Source organism: Pseudorasbora parva, chromosome 24, assembly GCF_024679245.1.
Source record: "Pseudorasbora parva isolate DD20220531a chromosome 24, ASM2467924v1, whole genome shotgun sequence".
NCBI lineage: Eukaryota > Metazoa > Chordata > Actinopteri > Cypriniformes > Gobionidae > Pseudorasbora > Pseudorasbora parva.
Genome location: NC_090195.1, coordinates 20,216,319 through 20,240,193, shown reverse-complemented (window position 1 = coordinate 20,240,193; position 23,875 = coordinate 20,216,319). Strand labels below are relative to the sequence as shown.

General features: G+C 36.9%; 1 protein-coding gene and 1 long non-coding RNA gene across 2 annotated transcripts in view; one reads left to right on the top strand and one right to left on the bottom strand.

Annotated features, from left to right (window-relative positions):
• The window catches only part of kcnb2b (potassium voltage-gated channel subfamily B member 2b), a 144,169-nt gene extending 142,773 nt beyond the window's left edge, over positions 1 to 1,396 (bottom strand). Inside the window, exon 1 of the mRNA XM_067434873.1 lies at positions 1,049 to 1,396. The gene's annotated coding sequence lies outside the window, so the exon portion shown is untranslated. The remainder of the gene's footprint in view (positions 1 to 1,048) is intronic.
• LOC137063625 (uncharacterized) lies at positions 1,163 to 22,368 on the top strand. Its single transcript, XR_010901409.1, has 3 exons — positions 1,163 to 1,279; positions 4,288 to 4,389; positions 22,240 to 22,368. It is a non-coding gene; the product is annotated as an uncharacterized lncRNA (long non-coding RNA).
• The last annotated feature ends 1,507 nt before the right edge of the window (positions 22,369 to 23,875 follow it).

Here is a 23,875-nt window from a genome sequence, read left to right as displayed (position 1 = left end):
AAGGATGCTGGAATATCTGAAGTAAATGTTCTGATCATGCACAGACACCTGTTGTTTCCACCTTGCACGTTGTGTGAAATTACTTTTTGTGTGTGTCATGCAGTGCACAAAATTCCATTTCACATTTGTTTAGGAAATGCCCTTCCTCTGAGATCCATTAGAATATGTTAGATTGTACTGTATATGTTTTGCAAAGTACATTTGGGAGCATTTGATCCCATTTACATATCACCGACCAAGCCTGTCCTGTATGTAAAGAAGAAGCTTAAGCTCTGGTATGCTTCACCAAAGCCTAAGTTAAGAGAATCGTGGCACATATTGTTTAAACTGAAGAGAATTCATAATTAACACGCGCATTATCTTGTTGCCACATTCAATATTCATCATTGGCCTTCTATCATTTCAAGGTTAGGTTCAGGAGTCTAATGTAATCCGATATGCCAGCGGATATAAAGGATGTCATTATAGGCTACTGAACATGTAGTTCTCCTTTTTCTTTCTAAAACAAATAATACAACATAAAATAACAGCAAAAATAATTGTTTTATTGAACACTATACACTACTGTGCTTTAACTTTTTACACAAATTGAACTCATCGCATTAACAGCACTAAACAAGTGTTAATATAGTAATATTTTATGTTATTTCTGATCTCTTAAAGATGACATTTGTTAGTATAATATTGTAGTCAAGTTCATTCGGTCATATTAAACATTATTTTTGACTAATGAACCTGGATAGTTTATAAATATTTTAGCTCACAGGGTTACAAATCATACATAAAAACTGCAAACCCAAACAGACTCTTTCACTACACTAATCATCCGTAATCTTTTCATTATTAGATATTATTTTAGAAGTTAATAAACCAAGGCAATATATATATGCATTTAACTTTGTAGCCTTGCTATTTTAAAAAATGAACCTGCTCTGAAAAGCAAATCTCCTTTCACTTCATCTCAGCTGTTCCACTCAAACAAGTGACGTCCGGGCATCACGACTGGCCATAACAATGTTTCTTTAATGCAACAAAGTATATTTCTTACCTTCCTGAAGTGAACCACCGTTTGCATATACAAACCGCTGTGTGCGTAAACGGGAGAAAAGACGTCTGCGGGTTTCCTTTAAGATTCCCAGCTCTCAACTGAGGCTTCAGTTATGACCGGACATGTGTTCCACATTTTGTTCAGATCTCAGTGTACAACGGGAAATTTCTGTCACTAAAAGAGCTCCCCTCGTCTCGTTAAGAGCGCTGCCTCCATCGATGGCTTGATACGGTGAGTCGGGATGTCTGCAGATGTCGGACGCGTAAAAGCGGAGGGCGCGCGCACTGTGTGTTGAGCTGCAGAGTGACACTGAGCGCGCGAGTGTGTGTGTGTGTGTGTGTCTGTGCGTATGGACGAAATGGATCGTCTGAAGCACGAACTGCATGCATCACAGCCTAGAGGTGAAACCTAATTGGATTGGTCTGTACATCAGCAAGGGCAGCAGCAGATCAACTTCAGCAGGAACTCTCTCTCGCTATCAAGTTTATGTTCCGTACATTTATGAGTAGCCATATAGACAATAAATACATTGACCACCTGTAAAATGTATAACCCTTACAAGGAACTTAGTCTAATGGAAGTATATGTCATACGTAATGCAATAAACATGAAATAAGACATAAACATTTTCAAAAATGAGAAGAAATATATATTTTTTAAATATGATTGCTCAGCGAATATAAGGATTGGGAATGCCTCTGTAAATTATAAAGTAATTTTTTATCATTTAAAAAACAATTTTAACAATATTTAACACTAAACAAACATATTGCCCTATATCAAATATTATTAATATACAATACTTTTCTCTGTACATGATAAGGAAATCCATACTTTTATTCCTAAAATATTTTATAGTAAAATAATTTTAAAATATAATCTCATTGTTGTGCTGTATAACGTGACTTACAGTAAACCATTTAATATATGTATATGTGTATATATATATATATATATATATATATATATATATATATATATATATATATATATACACACAAAAGATTTCTATTTTTAAAACAATTATTTTTTATTTTTTTATTTTATTTTTTTACTTTTTATTCATCAAAGTATTATAAAAAAGTATCACAGGTTATGAAAAAATATTAAGCAGCAGAACTATTTCCAACTTTGAAAATGAATCATCCTATTAGAATGATTTCTGAAGGATCATGTGACACTGAAGACTGGAGAAATGATCCTGAAAATTCAGCTTTGCATCACAGAAATAAATGATCATTTAAAGTATAATAAATTGAAAACCAATAACTTTAAATTGTAAAAATATATCACAATATTACATTTTTTTCTGTATTTTTGATCAAATAAATGCAGGCTTGATTAGCATATATATATATATATATATATATATATATATATATATATATATATATATATATATATATATATATATATATATATATATATATATATATATATATATATATATATATATATACACTACTGGTCTGTAATTTGGGGTCAGTCATTCTTTTTTCTTTCTTTTTTTGAAATAAATCAATAATTTTATTCAGCAAGGATCTGTTAAATTGATAAAAAAATGAAAGTAAAAAAGATTAATATTATTGGAAAATGTTTTTATTTTGAATAAATGCAGTTCTTTTGAACGTTTTATTCATCAAATATATTAGGCAGCAGAACTGTTTCCAACACTCATAATAAATCAGAATATTAGAATGGATAGACTGGATGCGACACTGAAGACTGCAGTAACGATCCTGAAAATTCAGCTTTGCATCACAGAAATAAATGATAATTTAAAGTATAATAAATTGAAAACCAAATATTTTAAATTGTAATAATATATCACAATACTAAAAAAAAAAAAATGTAGTTTTGATCAAATAAATGAGAAGAAGAAACTTCTTTCAAAAACATTACAAACGTGTACAAATTTTTGGGCTGTAAAATGTATATATCTCATAAATGTGATCCTGGACCACAAAACCAGTAAGGGTAAATTTTTGGAAATGGAGATTTATACTTCATGAATAAATAAGCTTTCCATTGATGTATGGTTTGTTTGCATAGGACAATATTTGGCCGATATACAATTATTTGAAAATCTGGAATCAGTGCAATAAAATATTGAGAAAATCACCTTTAAAGTTGTCCAAATGAAGTCCTTAGCAATGCATATTAATAAATAAATTATATATATAATTATAAAAAAATAAAAAAATAAATAAATGTTTTAAAAATAGAAATCTTTTGTATATATATATATATATATATATATATATATATATATATATATATATATATATATATATATATATATATATATATATATATATATATATACACAAAATATTTCTATTTTTAAAACAATTATTTTTTATTTATATTATATTTATTTATATTATATTATATTTTTTTTTTTTTTACTTTTTATTCATCAAAGTATTATAAAAATATATATATATTACATATTTACAGAAGGAAATGTACAAAATAACTTAATGGTATTAAGGATATTAAGTCAAGATAAAAACTTTTTCTTTACTTAATATCCTAATGATTTTTGGCATAAATTATAGTTTTGGCCCATAAAATATATTGTTGGCTATTTCCACAAATATACCCGTGCAACTTATGATTGACTCTTTGGTCCAGGGTTACAAAAGTAAAACCCTTGTGATCTCAACATAAAGAATGCTACAGTAAGTAGTCCTAAGTTTACAGTATGTAACACATTGTTATATGCAAGACAGATTAAGATGGATCATAATGGATAAATCTATACTGGTAATCAGTAGGTGTGACTTGAAACCTCAATGTTGTAAAGAAGGCACCAACTGTATCAGCTGCACTGGAGCAAGTGTCAACAAGGTCCTCTGTATATTGACTTTTTTATGACTGGCAGCAGTCAATACATTATACTGTATATGACTTGGCATTAAGCCGTATTTGTACTGCATTACTAGCAAATATTTTACAGGGTATAAGAAACCATAAAATTGCTTAGCACTTTGCCATGCAGTGGCAGCAGTGGGTCCTTGTTTTTATTACATTGGCCTGGGGAGCCATGTATGAAGTGTGATTTAAAATGTGTAACTATTACGTGAGGATATGTAGTCTCAGCAATTATTAGATATGAAGCAACTTTACTGAGTTTCAGTCGGTGTTGAATGACCTGCCTAGGTCAATGCTGTTAAAATTCCCTCCACGACAGTATTTAAGCTTCTAAAAATGTGTCTGCTTTGTCTTTCAAACAGGGCCATGAGAAAAAGATGAAAGGAAGCTATAGTTTGGAGACCTTCCATCTATACGCATGAGATGTCAGGACTAAAGGAAACGCAGTGGTTGAAGAATAAATGGTGCGTGCTATAAATATATTCTATGCGTATCAAAGGGGCCGTAGTTTGATTTCAATAGACATTATACTGTGGCTCAGTGGCATTGATCTGTGAATAATACTTGAAAAGGAAAAAGGGGACATTTACATTTTTTTCCAGATGAAGTGTGGCTAATAACAATTAACAAATCTAATTCACACACTGTGTTGTGTTTCAGTATTTTAGAGAAATGCCTTTCACCCAAATGCTTTGTCACTTGAAACTTTCCTCTGACCATGGCATATTTGTGAAGCATACGGTGCAGAGCGTGTGATTGATGTTCTAGCCTCAAATAATTGGTGATCAATACATCTCCATTGATTTTTATGACACATGCATATAGTCTACTATGAGCCACAATGTGAGGGTGAAGGACAAGTTGGACAAAATAGATGAAACTGTGAAAAAGGAATAGACACAATTTAATAAGGAGTCATAATCTACTGCCACTGCAGTTCAATAGAAATATGCTAGTTGGCCACCTACATCAGTGCTCCCTAACAAGTAAACATCTCGCTGCTATGGCAGTACTGCTTAAGCACAGAGCAGGACCATTCACACGTTCTGTCTATAGTCTGCATTTCTCATTAATCCAAAAATTCCTAGCTTGTGTATTAAAAAGTGTTTTATATGCCGTACTGTATATAATAATGATTTAACAATGATTGATTTATTCCTGATTATATTCACTTCATCATACATGGGTGGAGTGAATAACACAGATTATCTCTTCATCACGGCACATGTTAGTGGGTGGGATACATTAGGGCAGCAAGTCAACATTTTGTCCTCAAAGTTGATGTGTTAGAAGCGGGAAAAATGGGCAAGCATAAGATTTTGAGCGTGTTTGACAAGGGCCAAATTGTGATGCCTAGACCACTTGGTCAGACCATCTTCCAAACTGCAGCTCTTGTGGGGTGTTCCCAGTCTGCAGTGGGCAGTATCTTTTAAAAGTGCTCTAAGGAAGGAACAGTGATGAACTGGCAACAGGGTCATGGGCGGCTATGGCTCATTGATGCACGTGGGGAGTGAAGGCTGGCCTGTGTGGTCCGACCAAACAGGGGTGCTATAATGTAGCTCAAATTGCTCAAGAACTTAATGCTGGTTCTGATAGAAAGGTGTCAAAATACACAGTGCATCGCAGTTTGTTGCGAATGGGGCCGCCATTCAGTGCTCATGTACCTGCAGAGAACAGCTTTATCTTGGCTGGTTTTTCGGGAATTTCCTACTGGCATTTATGTAGATAATGTTTAAACGTGAGATATAATTTTTATAATTTTATTTTAGGTTAATTAAATGGCCCTATTCATCTATTACTTGGCTTTATATTTTTATTTAACTTAAAGGGTTAGTTAACTCAAAAATAAAAATTTGGCAACAATTACTTACCCTAATGTCGTTCGACACCCGTCAGACCTCTGTTCATCTTCGGAACACAAATGAAGATATTTTTGTTGAAATACGATGGCTCAGATTTACGTCTTTAGTGCTGTTTATGGGTCTTGAGAGAGGAAATGACATTGGTGTCAATGAAGGCCTGTCTGAGCCATCAAATTTCAACAAAAATATCTTCATTTGTGTTCCGAAGATGAACGGAGGTCTTACGGGTGTCAAACGAAATTAGGGTAAGTAATTATTGACATAATTTTCATTTTTGGGTGAACTAACCCTTTAAATCATGTACTTATCAGGGGGGAACTGTCAGGGATTCAAATTATTTTTGTAAAATATATATTTTATATAAAATAAAATAAAAAATATTTAATACGGTATTTTTAATTTACAGTTAATTTAAACTTTCATAACTTTTTCATACTTTCATATTTTGAATTGCTTTCACTTCAGAAATAATGAGGTGTATAGTCCAATGCATTCTTGAATTACAGCCATTTAAGTTTCATAATATTTATATGAAAGAATTTATATTATTCTCAAAAGGGGGTGACTTAAGGAGTTAAACTCATAAAAGAAAATATAATTACAGGAATACTGGATTCTAATACAAAGTAATGTAATAATCATGAAGACCTTGAAGCAGAAATGAGTGGGAAACACACACACAGACGCACGCACGCACGCACACACACGTTGAAGGGCTTTCTTTGCCACTTGGAAAACAAGCCTATGTCTCCTTGCATTTGAAATAATGGTGCGGTGGATGATATATATGTAAACATACCAACGTATGTGTCATAATATTTGGAATGACTTATCACGAGAGGAAAACATTTGTATAGTCGCATAACATTGATTAATGGAAATACCGTCATATCGCAATCGATTTTAATCGACATTTAGAAAATATTGCAAAAGTTTAGCATAAATCTGTATTGGAAATGCAGTTAATGACAGGCGAATTTCAAGTGAGGAAAATTGACAAGATCACATCGTTCCTTTTAATGGGTACAGACTTGTTATCACTATGATTATGATGCATTCGGCCGTTGTGAAAAAAATAAAATAAACGCTGATAAAATAGCTAGCACTATTCGCTATGGAAACCGCACGCAACAATAATGAAGATTACCTTTTACAGAAAAGCCGGAGATCGGAAAAGGAAGACCTAGGCCTGCACCAGAGCTTTATTTTGAGGAGAAAGCCATAGCTTTTGAAAGCATTTTAACCACATCAATTATAAGCGATACAACTTGATGATAGCATCAATCAAGAAGCTAAAGCTTTATTGCTAGAATTGTTTGCTGTTTAGGTATGTTTTTTAACATCTAATGATTTTATTCTGGCCACCACTGGCCCTGCTGTTATGCTTCAGTTCAGAATTAGTGAATTACTGAACGGTCTGTACATTTACTATCTGACTGGCCATGCATATTTGCCGTTTTTCCGCATAATAGTTCGACTGAGTAAACCCAGCCTGATCTGCCGGCGATTTGATTTCGCCCTACAACTCAGTCTGAAAACCTGTATTTTAATTTCTACTGCTTGTGTTACATAGACTGGCTTATCCACCTGACACGCTATTGGCGGGTTTAACACGACGGAAACGATGCGTTGTTGCCTGTTGATCACGCCTCTTGTGGTCTGATTGGTTGAAGGACTATCCAAATACATACAGAGTCATTTGAATAATGCCCATTGATCCCGCCTCCCCAGACCAATGTTCAATCTTAAATTGAGCTTGGTCTGGTGATAGAAAATTTTCCCCAAATCATAAGTTTAATACGGTCTGTTACATATATTTAATTGGCTGCTGTGCTAGTCTAATGATGTGATTTATTATCAACGGGAAGTTTTTAATGCGGAAAGTATCTGTTGCTAATGTAAGCTTTGGTCTGAGCGCTGTCATGATGCTTTGGCTTACATAAAACTTTGTTTAATTTGATGGTTTTTGATAACTCTCAAGCTCACTCTAATGTTTGCTTGTGGCATTTCTTGTCAAAGGTATCATGCAATATTATAAAAGAGGACACTGTAAGCTGATTTAAGAAAGATTTTAGGCTTAGCTTACCTTTTTCCCTGAGAAAAAAGGGGGTCAGAGGGCCATGCTCCAAGAGTCATGGTTCGCTACTGGTACTACAGGGTATTCTCACAAAAATGCGTATAAATAGTACGAGTGTGCAATGTCGTGGAATGTATACGCCAAAACTCATTTTGGCCTGTCTATGGCATGCTGTTCTTCGCGTGCATATGATACGCATTTTATGGCGTATTATACTTACGAACCCCCCACCCCACCACCCTAAACCTACCCAAGCGTGTGTCATATATACAACCCACTACCCTAAACCTACCCAAGCGCGTGTCATATATACGCCCCACTACCCTAAACCTACCCAAGCGCGTGTCATATATACGCCCCACTACCCTAAACCTACCCAAGCGCGTGTCATATATACGCCCCACTACCCTAAACCTACCCAAGCGCGTGTCATATATACGCCCCACTACCCTAAACCTACCCAAGCGCGTGTCATATATACGCCCCACTACCCTAAACCTACCCAAGCGCGTGTCATATATACGCCCCACTACCCTAAACCTACCCAAGCGCGTGTCATATATACGCCCCACTACCCTAAACCTACCCAAGCGCGTGTCATATATACGCCCCACTACCCTAAACCTACCCAAGCGCGTGTCATATATACGCCCCACTACCCTAAACCTACCCAAGCGCGTGTCATATATACGCCCCACTACCCTAAACCTACCCAAGCGCGTGTCATATATACGCCCCACTACCCTAAACCTACCCAAGCGCGTGTCATATATACGCCCCACTACCCTAAACCTACCCAAGCGCGTGTCATATATACGCCCCACTACCCTAAACCTACCCAAGCGCGTGTCATATATACGCCATAAAGTGCGTATCATATGCACGCGAAAAACAGCGTATCATATGCACGCCAAAATGAGTTTTGGCGTATACATTCCACGACATTGCACACTCGTACTATTTATACGCATTTATGTGTGATCGGGTTGGGTACTACCATGGTCTGTCTGAATACTTGATTCCGATTGGCTAGAAGGTGTGCAATAAAACAATTTAATGCACAGGTATTCCCAAGTCAGTTTAATCACTGTAATATATTATAAAGCACTATTTTCATTCAAAAGCACACACACCACTCACAGACAAATATCTGAGATCGAGCTGCATACACAAAAGAGACATTTGGGAGCACGTTTTTATCCTTCTATTCAAATATTGGGCTGCAAACATGAATAACAGCTTTGCGCCGGGTTGTTCTAAGCCTCCACAGTGTGCATTAAAATAATTTAATGTCCCCTCACGGATGACTTTTGCACACACATAAACAAAACAAAACATAACATAACGTAAATGTCTGAGGTCTGGTCCTCTCTCGTTCTTCACTGTCATCACTCCTCCTTTTATTGATCCTGACCCTTAGCAATCGCGACACCAGCCTTGCACCATTCTCACAGCGTTCTGCCCTGTCCTGCTTACCCACGAGACTGTGTTCTACTCTCCCACCTACCCCAGCTCCGCAGCACCTGGAGGTGAGGACAGACGAGGCAAGAGAAAAGGAGATGGAAGGATGAGAGAGGGAAGAGAGTGAAAGATGAGAGAGGGAAGAGAGTGAAAGATGAGAGAGGGAAGAGAGTGAAAAAAAATCTTGGTCCATTTCTCAAAATAACAGATATATTCAAGTGTTGAATTCTTATTTATTTAAAAAACAATTGTGCATTTAAATCTAAAATAGAATGTAATCAAACTTCTTTAAATAAATAAAGTGTAGCAGCTAGTGGAAACAAAACAGTGTATTGGTCAAACATACAATAGTAATCTGACAGTCAAACACTGTAAACATATTAAAACAAACAACAAACAAAAATCTTATACATTTGTTATATAACAATTGTGCATTTAAATCTATAATATAATTTAGGGCTCGACATTAAGCATGCTCATGTGCTTCTCCTTCGGATAAGTAAATCGGTCATTCACTTGTCTGAGTAAAATAAAATGTGCTTGTCCAGAAAAAAAGTTAGATTGTGTGTGTGTGTGTGTGTGTGTGTGTGTGTGTGTGTGTGTGTGTGTGTGTGTGTGTGTGTGTGTGTGTGTTGTAAATATAACTTATTCTGAAGCAATATTCTCAGTGTTCAATCAGCTTTGACATATTTTAAATCTGCATATTTGTGATATTTTACCTTTATAAAGGGCATTTTCCCCTAATCTTATTAAATATAAGCTATATGCTTCAGGTTTCATATTCTTAAATTTGACATTAAATTAAAATAAGACACTATTGGCATGTTACCAATCAAATTAAATTATTTACCCAGAAAAATTACTACTGCATTAAATAATGCTATGAGATTTGTATTTTTGAATAAACAAAATAATGTTGAAAAATATAGGAAACTAAACCACCAGTGGGGCAGTAGGTGAGTCTTAATGAGTGAGTCATTGAGTCATTAATTCAATTGATTCATTCAAACGACTGATTCCTTTAAAGGTCCCGTTCTATGCGATTCCATCTTTCAAACTTTAGTTAGTGTGTAATGTTGCTGTTAGAGCGTAAATAATTCCTGTAAAATTATAAAGCTCAAAGTTCAATGCCAAGCGAGACATTTTATTTAACAGAAGTTCCCTTTCAAAGCCTACAGCGAATGGCCGGTTTGGACTACATCCCTGAACTTCCTGCTGTAATGACGTCACTACTAGAACCGTTTGTTGACTAACCCTCCGCCCACAAGAACACGCAAAATAGGGGGCGTGGTCTTGTTGCTCTCCCACGTGGAGAAGAGCGTGCATTCAGCGCTTGCATCTCCCCGTTATGGTAAGAGGCGGGACGCTAAGCTGCTGTCCAATCACAACACGGGAACTGCTGGCACAATCAGAAGTGGTTATGTATTTTTGAAGGAGGGACTTCAGGTCGTTCATCAGGCCGTTTTTAGGACAGAGGAAACAGCGCTGTACAGATAAGTAAATTGTGTGAAAAATACTGTTTTTTACACACAAAACTCATGTTACTGTAAACACAATCAAAGCTTCAAAAACACATGAAAAACTGGACCTTTAAGTATTATTTTTCTTCTTTTTTATTACCCAAAAGTTTAATTCATACTGAAGAGGGCACCCTCTAGCAGAAAAGCCAAATTTGCCTCAGAAAAGGAATGACATTCGTTTTCAGGAAATCCCTTATGTGAAGCTAACACTGTAGCATAAATAAACAGAAGATAGAAACATGACATGATGACAATAAACTAAATGTGGTGTATTTGAGTTCTTCAAACCGTCTAGGGTATTTTCATAATAATAAAGTATATTATAATCCAGTGCTGATTGACGAAGACTTCATCACTGTATAGAATACTATAAAATAATGCATCGTTTGCCTCATTCTGTGATGAGAAGCCACATCAGCTCACAAACACTATACTGACACTCGACTGACGATATGAAGTGTTTTAAAACATGTTATTAAACATTGTCTTTTGTTGAACAGGTTTATGAACGCTTCACTAATTTGTGAAGATGTTTGACTACTGTTGCTTTTTCAAACGCACGTTATAAGCGACTCAAACTCGCAGTTTTTCAGACGGAGCAGGGTTTACTCATGATCACAGAGCCGCTCTTCCCTAACTCACTGGGCATTTATTTATTTTATTAAAAGCGCAGCCTTTAAGCTTGCGTAATCGCACATTACCCAAATCACGATTGCGGTTCGATTTCGATTAATCGTGCAGCCCTACCTGAAAGGTAATAAATACATCATCAAAGTAGTCCAAATGTGACATCATTTGGTTAGTTAGAATTTCTTGAAGCTTCGAAATACATTTTCGTCCAAAAATAGCAAAAACTACGACTTTATTCAGCATTGTCTTCTCTTCCGGGATTGTTTTAATCTGCAAACAAAGATTTGAACGGTAATGAATCTGGATCGCCAATGTCACGTGATTTCAGCAGTATGTCAGTTTGGCATGCAATCTGAATCATGAATCGATACGCTAATTCTAATATTTGTTCTAGGGATGGGCATAATTAATCGACGATCGATAGTTGATCGTTAAGAAATTCATCGATCACGTTAATTTGTTCTCGATTAATCAAATGCATTTAAAAAAATAATAATTATGCAGGTTGTAGTGTGAGTCTTGAAGCAATTAAATGAATTTCACTGTGTGGCAGCAATTAAACATTTTACCACCAGGGTGCAATATTTGACACCATATCGGTTAACAGTGCTCTTCCGTTTTGATTTCAAAAGAATACTCATGATGAGGTCACAGCGAAGTGTGGCGTGGGACCGTTTTGATTTAAAAACCAAAATATTTCACTGCAAACATTGTGATGCCGTGTATAAGAAGTACAACATGGCCACGAGTCAAATGATCTAACGTTACCGCTTAAACAAAGTGCATCCGTCCCTGGATAATGTCAGTCCCAGAGGCAATGTCAGTCCCCTCAGAGCTGGTGTTTTCGTGGTGTGTCCGTTTTTATTTTGGTTAACAGGTTAGAACTTGCAAACTGCCTGCACGACGCGCGCGTCTCAGAAGCCGAACCGTGCCGGGAACCGAACCGATGCCTATTTTTCACGCGACACGCGTGTTGAAAGCATTTCCAGGCAAAATAGAATATGTGCAGGTGTCATTTTTACACGAACGCACATTAAGAAATGACAATTTGGTGTTTGAAAGTCTCTAGGTTAACATAAATGTAGATATGGGTGTAATTGTAATAATAAAAAAACAAAAATAATTATCGATTTTGAAATATTGCACCTGTTACAGAACAAAATATTCTGTAGCATATTTTGCCGTCAATGTCTTTGCTGTATCAGTAGTTTATATATTTATGTTTAACATGAAAGTATAGGCCTTTCCTATACATCAATAGTAGCAGCAGCAACACCGCGTCAGACACGCTTCTGGTGTGCAAATGACATTAGAAAATGCCACGCAGAAACGCATATGCAAGACCACATAGATTCGGTTTGGCTAACTGAACGTAGTTTACTGTCTGCCACAAGTTGATCTTGTAATAAAGGTCTCATCGAGGAAAAACACATTGCATATTTGTATTCATTGCCTTTTTGAATTATAAAAGTTAAATAATTAATTTTATTATAAAAAATATGAATGATAAATCGATTGTCGATCGTTAATTCTCCCGACGATCGACTAAGAAAATGTAATCGAGTGCCCATCCCTAATTTGTTCACGAATTGAAAACAAACGAGGAAGAGAAGACAATGCTGAATAAAGTTGTTATTTTTGGACCAAAATGTATTTTTGATGCTACAAAAGATTCTAACTAACTAACTGTCACAGAATGGACTACTTTGATGATGTTTTTATTACTTTTCTAGAAAGGGACATTATACCGTGCATACATTCAATTGAGGAACAGAAAGTTCTCGGTCTAAATATAAAATATCTTAAACTGTGTTCCGAAGATGAACGGAGGTCTTATGGGTGTGGAACGACATTAGAGTAAGTAATTATTGAAAGAATTTAAATTTTTGTAATTTATTATTGATTTAAAAAAAGAAACATAATGTAATTATAATTATTTAAGATAATAGTCCATCTGAAAAGTAATGCAGTTCAGTGTGTATATCGTGGTGTATGTTGACATCGGTATTACCAGTGTAAATAAGGCTGAATTTCTACTGTCTAGAGGCACTCAGGCCCCACGTGAATGGTGAATAAATGATACAGAGCTTCTGCATCTTTAATTTTAAACTTTATGCCAACATTGTGTCAAAGCACTCCGCGTTACCAAGACTACAAAACATTTTGGGAATGAAATGCATGTTTAATACTCAGTATCATGTGGGCATGTGTGTGTAGGCAGTTGCCATAGAAACGCCAATCCTAGCATCATGCACAAGTAACATCTTGGCAAAGCAAAAGGGTTATGCCTCAGAGCTAGAATTGCATGATGCTATCAATATATCTGATTGATTTTGTACATAAAGCAAACATGAGGCCCTATGTGCATGTGCTCGCAAAGGAAAATATGCAAGCGCATGCAGCTTATGCATATGTCATGTGTGCATGCCAGTGTTGGTATGTGCTTGCTTGTGTGTTCGTGGGTGGGTGTTTATGGAGGAGTTTCAGAAATGGTTTTAGCTTAAACATCTAACAGGTAGTTGCCAAGTTGTTCCTTCCCATTTGTTGTAAAGTCTTTCTGACCCCTCCAAATATACAGAGTGCCAGATGCTCTGTTTCTATGAAACCAAAATAAACAGCATAACATACACAGAAAGGCTAATGGTTCTGTATTGACACGGTTAAAGCATTTCAGTGCTCCTCGTGAGCTTGCAAAACACTTGATGCTAGTGAGCTGCTCGGTTTATTTACTCTGTGTATGTGTGCATGTGCATGGCATTACGTTATCAGAGAGCTGAGAAGGGAGGGAAGTGGGTGGGTGTGTGTGTGTGTGTGTGGGGGGGGGGGGGGGGGGTGGCTGTAATGTAAGTGAACGTCTGCAGGAAGGAGAGACGAGAGGGACCGCTCAGTTAAATTATTATAATAAGCTCCCAATCGATGCAGGACCCCTTGCTAAAAATAGAAGCAGCTGGATTGGATTTTGCTGTGTGTGTGTGTGTGTGTGTGTGTGTGTGTGTCCATAAAAGAAGTGGGCTAAAATAGGGTCAATGATGTATGTACACACAATGGAACCTGTGTAAACACTAGGATGTCACAAAAGTGATGATAAAAATAAGAAAAAAATACGCCCTTTTAGAAACTACACAGAATGGCTGTGGTAGGAAATTCTGTCAGATTTTGTGTGTGTGTGTGTGTGTCAACCAAACAGCCTTCTGTCAGATGACATTACAAATTAAGTGAGAGAACTGGAGTGATGTACTTTTCAATTCTAATGATTAATGGATTTCTGAAGCGCAAGGCGAAAGAACGCATTAATAAAGCAACCGTTGGACTAGCAGCCATGGTCAGGCCAGGATGAGGGGGAGATGGTTGATGTCAACAGGAAAAAAGCAACCCATCCATTTGTTTGCTGGGGTATTTTTAGGCTCTGAAGCAGAACTCAAGAAAGCGACTGTGACGAAAGGACATTATCTTTACAGAGAAATCTCATTTCTGGATAAAATAATTGAAACACCTTCCTGTTTGAAAATGTCTTCAGCTGTTTTTACATTGCATGTTTGCAGAGCGATATCATAGCTAGTCCCTCACATTAAGAGACGTCTTTATGTTTAATATTTTGCTGCCAAACAACACCAAATAACTTCTAAAAACTACAAATCATATACAGTATGAATCAGTGACGTAGGCAGAAAGTGGCTGATGGGTGGGCCTCTAATAGTGTTGCTGGGCCACCGGGAATAATTCACATTACCCCTTAATTTGGAAAACAAAATCCTAAAATTCTATTGAAACATAGCAACACAGCTAAAAGTAGGCTATCATGTGTTGGACCCTTTTATTGTGTATTGTCTTTTAATATAGTCAACTTATTCATCTCAAAGGTGCCCTAGAATGATTTGAAACAATATGTTAAATTGTTCTCTGATATCTACATAGAGGGTATGTGGCTTATTTAAGGGCAAAAATTGTTCAGATACAGTTTTACAGGTCCATTTACAATCCTATAAATTGCCCCTAGGATGTAATGCTCTGTTTTGGCCTTTTTTGGAAGGGTCATGAATATTAATGTTGAGCTCTGCTCTGATTGGCTTATTTCAGGAGCTCACAGCAGTTCAGCTGTTCAGCTTGTGAGTCCTGACTGTCCTGAAAGAACACAGACCGGCTACTTTAAAGCAGAACTAGGTAACTTTTCAACCTTCATAATATATTTTCAAGACTCTTGTGATGATACATTGACTTACAATAGGTTGAATGACACGTCTGCCATAGCTTGATGGGGTCTGTATCGTTTTTAATCGTACTTTTAAACTTCGAGTTTCGGGTAGTATCCCGAGAACAAAAAGAACTACAAAATTCGACTGCTTTACGGCATATACGTCACTTCCACCAACACCCACACTTCCTTAAATTCGGACGATCGAGCCCAACTTTGTTCGTCGGATAATATAGTCATGTCCGAAGCAGCACAGACAAATAAGAAAGAAAAGGTTTTGTTGGAGGAAAGCAATAAGAGGAAACGAAAAAGTGATGGGATTAAAGGCAGGACGAGGATCAACATTGGACCAGCCTTTGCTCGTTGGGGTGAGCTGAAGGAGGCGTGCCCGACCGATGCTGTCCTGCTTGTTATGGTGATTACCTAACGTTACCACTCAAACATTGAATTGAAGTATTATATAGATTCTGTAAAACGCTAACCAATAGACTACTATAATGACGCTGGCTTGTAAATGTGAGCATCGTGATTATTTGGCGTTTGAAAAAAATAAAACCCATGAAATTATATTCATATGACATGCTGAAACATATGCCACTGACTGTACCTGGGATGAAGACATTTCACACGCGCCGCCAGAAGAACACCTGCATGTGAACTCCTGCAGTGTTCAGGGTACACTCTCAGAAAAAAAGGTACAGTGCTGTCACTGGGGCGGTACCCTAAGGTACAAAAGTGAAAAGGTACATCTTTGTACTTTACTAACCCCTAAATGGTACATATTAGTACCTTAAAAGGTTCATATCAGTACTTTAAGAGTGCATATTAGTACCTTAAAGGTACATAGTAGAACCTTTAAGGTACATATTAGTACCTTTTCGATTTTGTACCTTAGGGTACCGCCCCAGTGACAGAAATGTACCTTTTTTTCTGACAGTGTAACTGTTAGTGCTGCACCAACCCGCCGGGACGCTTTTATGAAGTTATTTGGCCCGTCCCACTCCACTGTATATATTTTTCCAACCCGCCGCGCACCCGCGACCATTAAATAGACATACGGGGTCAGCGGGTTATGAGACGACCCACTCATTACTAGTTCAGGGCTATCAGGGTTGTCATGTCAACAAATGCACGCGCGATGGCATCCCCTGTTGTAGGATGACAGAGCTTACGACAGTAGTTGAGGACATTATTTTTTCCCAACTGTAGGGGGTTTTTGCTCTCGGGGTTTGCTCTCAACCCCGAGAGCAAAAGTTGCCAAGTGCTGCTTTAAGCAAAACATCTCAAATGGAGATTGATAAAATGCAGCTTACTTGTTTATTGGTGTTTTCAGTTCACCGGCGCGCGAGAAAGAGCTCACGTTCAGATGTCAGTAATTAAATCCCCCAAACAGAGTTTTCTTGGAAAAAAAACCCTGTATGCATCTGGTGTTTTACCTAAACATGTCCAATCTGGTCACCATATGAACGCAAGCTCTCTCGCGCGTGCCGGTGAACTGAAAACACCAATAAACAAGTAAGCTGCATTTTATCAATCTCCATTTGAGATGTTCTGCTTAAAGTGTGTCATTCAGTCTACATTTTAGACTACATTTTTTTCTTTTTTTGTCAACGATATTGCATGTTTATATAACATTAGTCACAATGTAGGCTACGCAGTGACTGTGATGCAGCCTAATCTGAAATACAAATAGGCAAAAACATCATAGGAAACACCATACTTCAGTTCTCAAAAATATAAATATATAACTTATATTTTTACAAAATGAATAGCCTTGTCAGATGATTATCGTTTTAACTTATATGGTGGAAAAGGTGACGTTTGCTAGAAGGATCGAGTTTTGTATGGTACTTGGAGTTTCCTATTGTTACTGTACTAGCATCTTGCGTTATCTAGACAATATGTCTCTCTAAGAAACTTTCAATTTAATCAGAAATTGTTTAAGCAGTCAATAAGTGGATAAATCGCTGCTTACTACTTGCTGGAATACAGTTGTAATTGCTACTTTCCTCAGTTTAAGACGCTGAGCGAAGCTTGCTTGAAATGGGTCAAACAAACAAACGATCTTAAATTAAATTGTTGTGGTATTGGATTATAAACATCAACCATGACTGTTGACATTTTTATCTGTGGGAAGGGTAGAAAAGTATCCTGCACAGCCTGGAACATGAAGTGTGTCCATGAGAGCAGCTTGTTTTGATGATTGTCTCCCATTTCCGCCTGACAATGGACATGTTTGGACAGATGCAAATGTTGGGGGCATGGATATATCCCCAATGTTTGCGTCACTGTTGCGTTTATGTTGAGAAGCACTTTTTTTCTGTTGCATCATGGATTCACAAAATTTTCATAAGAAGTAGGAGGCAATGATGTTTTAGACTCACAGTATGTGATGTCCATGTACTGAACTCTTATTTCACCATGGCAAGGTTAATTACATTTTTCATTCTAGGGCACCTTTAATCTTTTCTCAAGCCCCCATTCGAGCTGTGTTTGTGATGTTTGAGCACAGCACGCGGAAGGACCGTTTGCAAGGTTTTATTCCGCTAGGTGCTAGTGTCGCAGAAACTAAATACTGCACTAAGGTCCATGTGATCAAGTGTGAGTGGCTGCAAACGTGAATTTTTTTTTTTTAACACAAAAACAAAGTAGGAGATAACCTCCTGTCCTGATCATACTCTGTAAAAAAATGGTCCTGATAAGTATCACAAAGAGAAATCACAATGGCTGAGTCCTGTATCAACAACCTGCCATTGCTAATAGCTACACTAAGTTACATGTGGTTTATGTAACGTTATAGTTAAGGAAACCACCTGCTCATAATGTTACATGCAATCGAATCGGAGTTGGCTGGGTTTTGAATTGAAGATGTTGATAATATCATCATATACAGTTCACTTTCAAACAAAAAAAGTGTTATGGCATCCTGTCATCTTTGTCAAGACGTGTTTCCTTCTTAAATGTGTCATGTTTTAATAACAAAAGAGGAAGCTACTAGTTTAATAACAAAAGAGGAAGCTACTAGAATCAATTCTAGAAATTTCCACAAAGAAAAACATAACATTAAAGGGTTAGTTTACCCAAAAATGAAATTGATGTCATTAATGACTCACCCTAATGTTGTTCCACACCTGTAAGACTTCTGTTCATCTTCAGAAGACAGTTTAAGATATAACTATGCATATGCACAGTCTATGCACACTTTTCTATCCATGTCCAGAAAGGGAATAAAAACATCATCAAAGTAGTCCATATGTGACATCAGTTGGTTAATTAGAATCTCTTGAAGCATCAAAAATACATTTTTGTCCAAAAATATCAAAAACTATGACTTTATTCAGCATTGTCTTCTCTTCTGTGTTCCTCAAAACAAGATTCAAACGGCCATGAATCAATGAATCGATCAATGATTCAGATCGCCAATGTCACAGGATTTCAGCATTTTCATTGGCGATCCGAAATCATTCATCTGATGTTTTTATGACCTTTCTGGACATTTTTGGGTGAACTAACCCTTTAATTGCATGACATAACTGAAGAGACGAATTGGCATATTTTTTATTTATTTATATTAGAATAGAGTTCTATTGGATGACAAAATAAATTACATTTAAAATAATTATTGAAAAATTGTTAAACGTTAGAAAATAGTATTACTAAAAGTATTAAAAATATTTCCCTGGATCTGAAAGGATGACCAAGCTGTCACTCTCGTATACGCGTGGTTTGGATGATCTAATGGCAGGTTTGGTGATGTTATGGTAATGACATTTTTTTTCCATTTTTGGAATAAAATGGCCAATTGGCCACTTCAAAATAATAGCCACAATATAATGAATGCATGAACACACAACTCTTTTGTTTCACCAAGGCTAATTTCATATTATATATCCTAAATATATAAGGATAAAAGTACCCCCCCCCCCCCCACACACACACACAACACACATTACCTTGATTTCTAACCTTGATCATATACTTTCTTAAGCATTTCATTGACCCTATTGTCTAATTTTACTCAACTTTATTATAGGCAAAATTGCTTGGTGTGACACAAATTAAGTCAGCTGTGGAAGAGTTTTAATTTTCATACAAGACATTTTTAATGGTTTATGTTTATTTCACTATTTCTTTAACTGATTTGTGTTAAACATATAACAATTCATATTTTTTATGGTAGATTTTCAAAGTTTATGTCTGATGACGCTGCATAGCGAAGCCAGGGCTGAAACTAGATCCGATTTATACATTGTGATTTAAACCACATGCTATGTTTAATAAAACATAAAAAAAAAAAAAAAAAAAATCTAGTGGTCAATTGGGATGTTACTTTTTTCATTTACTTCACTGGCACATGGCGGGTGTTAATTTTCCACCCTGTTTATCGGTATCTGCACAGACGTTATGTAACAGACGTTGATAGCAACTAAAATCAATGGCAATATGGGCCTGCTTCACATTATAATTACTGTAGGAACAAACTTATAGAGGTGATTTGTCAAAGGCTGAATAAGACAGGTGCGCTCAACCAGCATATTCACAAATGTTTCACATTTGTAACAAGGCCATGTAGCACCATGCCATCACTCAATCTCTTCCTCTCTTTCTCAAGAGTCCTCAAAAATCATTTTTTTAAAAACACACACACACACACACACACACACACACACACACACACACACACACACACACACACACACACACACACACACACACACACACACACACACACACACACACACACACACACACACACAAAGTAAGGCCCACACACTGACAGACTATCACATGGATGTGCCCACACACACTTTCTGTGAATACTATGAAATATATGATCCACTGCATTTTACCTCTTGTATTGAACTGTTATCTTTAGTCACACATCAATTAATGACTTATTAAAACAGAAAACGCTTTTTATTTTACATAAAATCACCATATTTATTTATATTATAAGGAAATCAGACTCCACTATTAGAGTTAGAATTAAGGTTGTGTAATGATGTCTCTTAAAATAGTTTTATGTCTGAAACTGTACATGAAAAAGGGTGAAGGCTAAATATAAAAGTAAATGGAAAATCACTGCAGCGCAAACATTAATTTTAATGATATAGTCAGTAGCTGGACTGGAATGTAAAGTTCGAGCATTCCTGATGAACAAAATTAAGTCCCGCCCCTACTTTTTTTTGTTTGTTCAAGAAGCCGTTTCACTCGGATATACGTCACAATAAAAAAGACTATCCCTCCATTTCATGATGACTTTAACATCTCAAATGTTCATTCAAAAGTTCATGAGAGATGGAGAAAAAGAGAAGTGTATGTTGATAGCGGTTTTCAGATTTATTTGGTTATTTACTTTATTTATTATTTGGTTATTTACAGGTCATGATCACATGTTAATCTGAAAGCCCAGTTAAAGATGTTAGCTTGATTCCCTCGGGTCCCTGTTCAATGCATTATGCCACTTAGTTTGCTCATGTTTGAATGCTTGGATGAATTTAAGTTTATATATTCATGAATTCAGTCTCTGCTGTGCTTCAGAAATTTCTCTGCACTCATCAAAACCTCAGACCATAAAAATGTGAACTTCCACTTGACTGTGAACACACATAATCAGGGTCCAGTTTCTTTGAAACTCCCCTATTTGCTTAGGTCAGTCTTGGCTGGGCAACAAAACATCAGCAGTCTGTTTTCTGATGAATGATGGCTCATTATTTACGGTTCGCCAGCAGATCAGTGTCATATCGCAGAGATGGAGAACTTCCTGACATTCTGCCATCCCTCTGTGCCGCTTTGCTGGCAGTCTTCATTTGTACAGACAGCCAAGGCTGTGCTTTATGGTATCTGGGAAAAGGTCAGACAGAGAGTCTTATTTGTGGCATTACTGTGGTTGACAAAAGCTTTTTAGGCTACAAATGGATGGGAGAATAAGTGAATATAATCTTGTCTAATTTGGTAAAGTCCTCAAGTTTGATATAATTGTGTACTGATAAAATCATTTTGACTGAATCTGATGGTGATGATGAGAGAAAATGGCTTGTTGTGATCAGACAGTTCATCCTAAAGTGGTATAGGACAATCAGAATCTGGTTTCTAGCTCGAACTTATCTTTGCATCATGAGGCTTTTAATTGCTTCAAGTAAGATGTTATGTAAGGGGTAATGTACAGGGATAAAATTACCCCCATCTTGTATCACTATGAAGGGATTCATTTTGTTATAATGACTGGTTGATTGTGCATTATCCTGCTTAATACACTGCTAGTCACTAGATAAATATATTTACATGAGGGTGTGGCAGACTCCCATCATCCCTTCTCTGGCAACACACAAGGACCAGCTGATCAACAGTCAATAAACACACCTGACAGCCATCTCCCATCATCCAGACATCAGTCGCCCCTGGCAACACACATGGGGCAGCTGATCAGGAATCATTGCACACACCTGACGACGATCTCTCACTCATCACTGGGCCCATATAAACCCCAGTGAAGCAAGAGCAAGACAGCTCAATCTCCCAAACATGCACTAACGGCTGTTTTCTTTCTGTTTACCCCGGTTCTCTTTCAGGGAGTGACTAATGAGAAGGAACCTGGAAGCTTTAGAAGAACTCTCTGCTGGTCAAGCAAACTGCCTGCTGTCTGGCTGAAGTTTTACTGTTTTTTCCCTCCACTTTCTCACTCTCACCCAGAGGTGGACAAAGTACAAACTCTATTACTTGAGTAAAAGTAAAAGTTCTACTGGTCAAATATAACTCTGTTACAAGTTGTAAAAACTGATTTAGACTTAAGTAAAAGTACAGAAGCATGGGCGACCCCGCTCTGAGTGGGATTCGAAACGGAGTTACCTGCGCAGGAGGTGGGCACATTAACAAAGATGCTAAAAGCCCTATTCGGACTGGATTAGTTTAACATGGGGACGTGGGGGTAAAGTCATTATTACCAGAGGTTCTCGGTGATTTTAGTCCCGTCCGAATGTGCCATCTCGGTAATCATTACGGACAATGTCAGTAAACATTACCGAGACTTTTACCTTCTGTAAAAAGGTCTGGAAAAATGACCTCGGGTAATACTAATCCCGTTCGAATAGACCTGCTGTAAAAATGTATGGTAAAATTCTGTCATTTCCTGTTTAAAAGTTTTTTAAAAAAGCGCATTTTGCGACCTTGGAGGCGCTTGAAGCATTCGGTTGCGTTGTAGGTGTTGGGACAAATCTGTGGAAAATGTCCAGTATTTTCCGCATATCGTTTAAAGCAAAAAGAGGCACAACACATTTTGGCTGTAGGAAAGTGTCTATTACCAACATAATCCAATCAGAATCGTTAGACTGGACCTAACTGTTTATTAAAACGCACATATATATTGGAGACGGAGTTCAGACTGGCGCTCAGGTTGTGTTTGCTCACATTATAACGGTAACGTCATACGCACATGACGTCAAGGAGGTGCGTAAAGCGAGTTACTCTTCCCACTTCTGTTAGTTTAACTGAGATGTCTTATCCCGTGCGAATTGGCCATTAATATTACAGACGTCCTGAGGTAAAATGACTTTTCCCCCATGTCCCCATGTTAAACTAATCCAGTCCGAATAGGGCTAAAGACAGCTTTCTCAAACCTTGGTTGATGGCACGCTTCTTGAGGTACCGGGCAGGTGTATTTACATAGAAACCAATGTGAATACATCAAGATTTAAATTCAGAGACAAAAAATAATCTATGCATGACCTGTTATTTTATTCGTTTTTAAATATAAGGAGGGCGCTCTCACAGAAAGTCCAAAAGTGGATTCGTAGAAGTAATACTGTCTCACTGGACCTGCAGCTGAAGGAAAACGATCGTTATAAGTGATGAAATGTGATGACAATCAGACGATTGCGACGATATATGCTTTTTTGTGTGTGTTTTTCAAGCCATCCTAACATAGGCTATTTATTGTCAATAAAGTAGGCTATATCATATGAATTCTGTCATCCTTTACTCACCCGTAAGTTGTTTCAAACCTGTGTGAATTTCTTTCTTCAGCTGAACACAAGGGAAGATATTTTGAAGAATGTCAGTAACCAAACAGTTAACTGGAGCCATTGACTTCCATAGTATTTTTTTTTTCCTACTATGGAAGTCAATGGCTCCAGTTAACTGTTTGGTTACTGACATTCTTCAAAATATTTTCCCTTGTGTTCAGCTGAAGAAAGAAATTCATACAGGTTT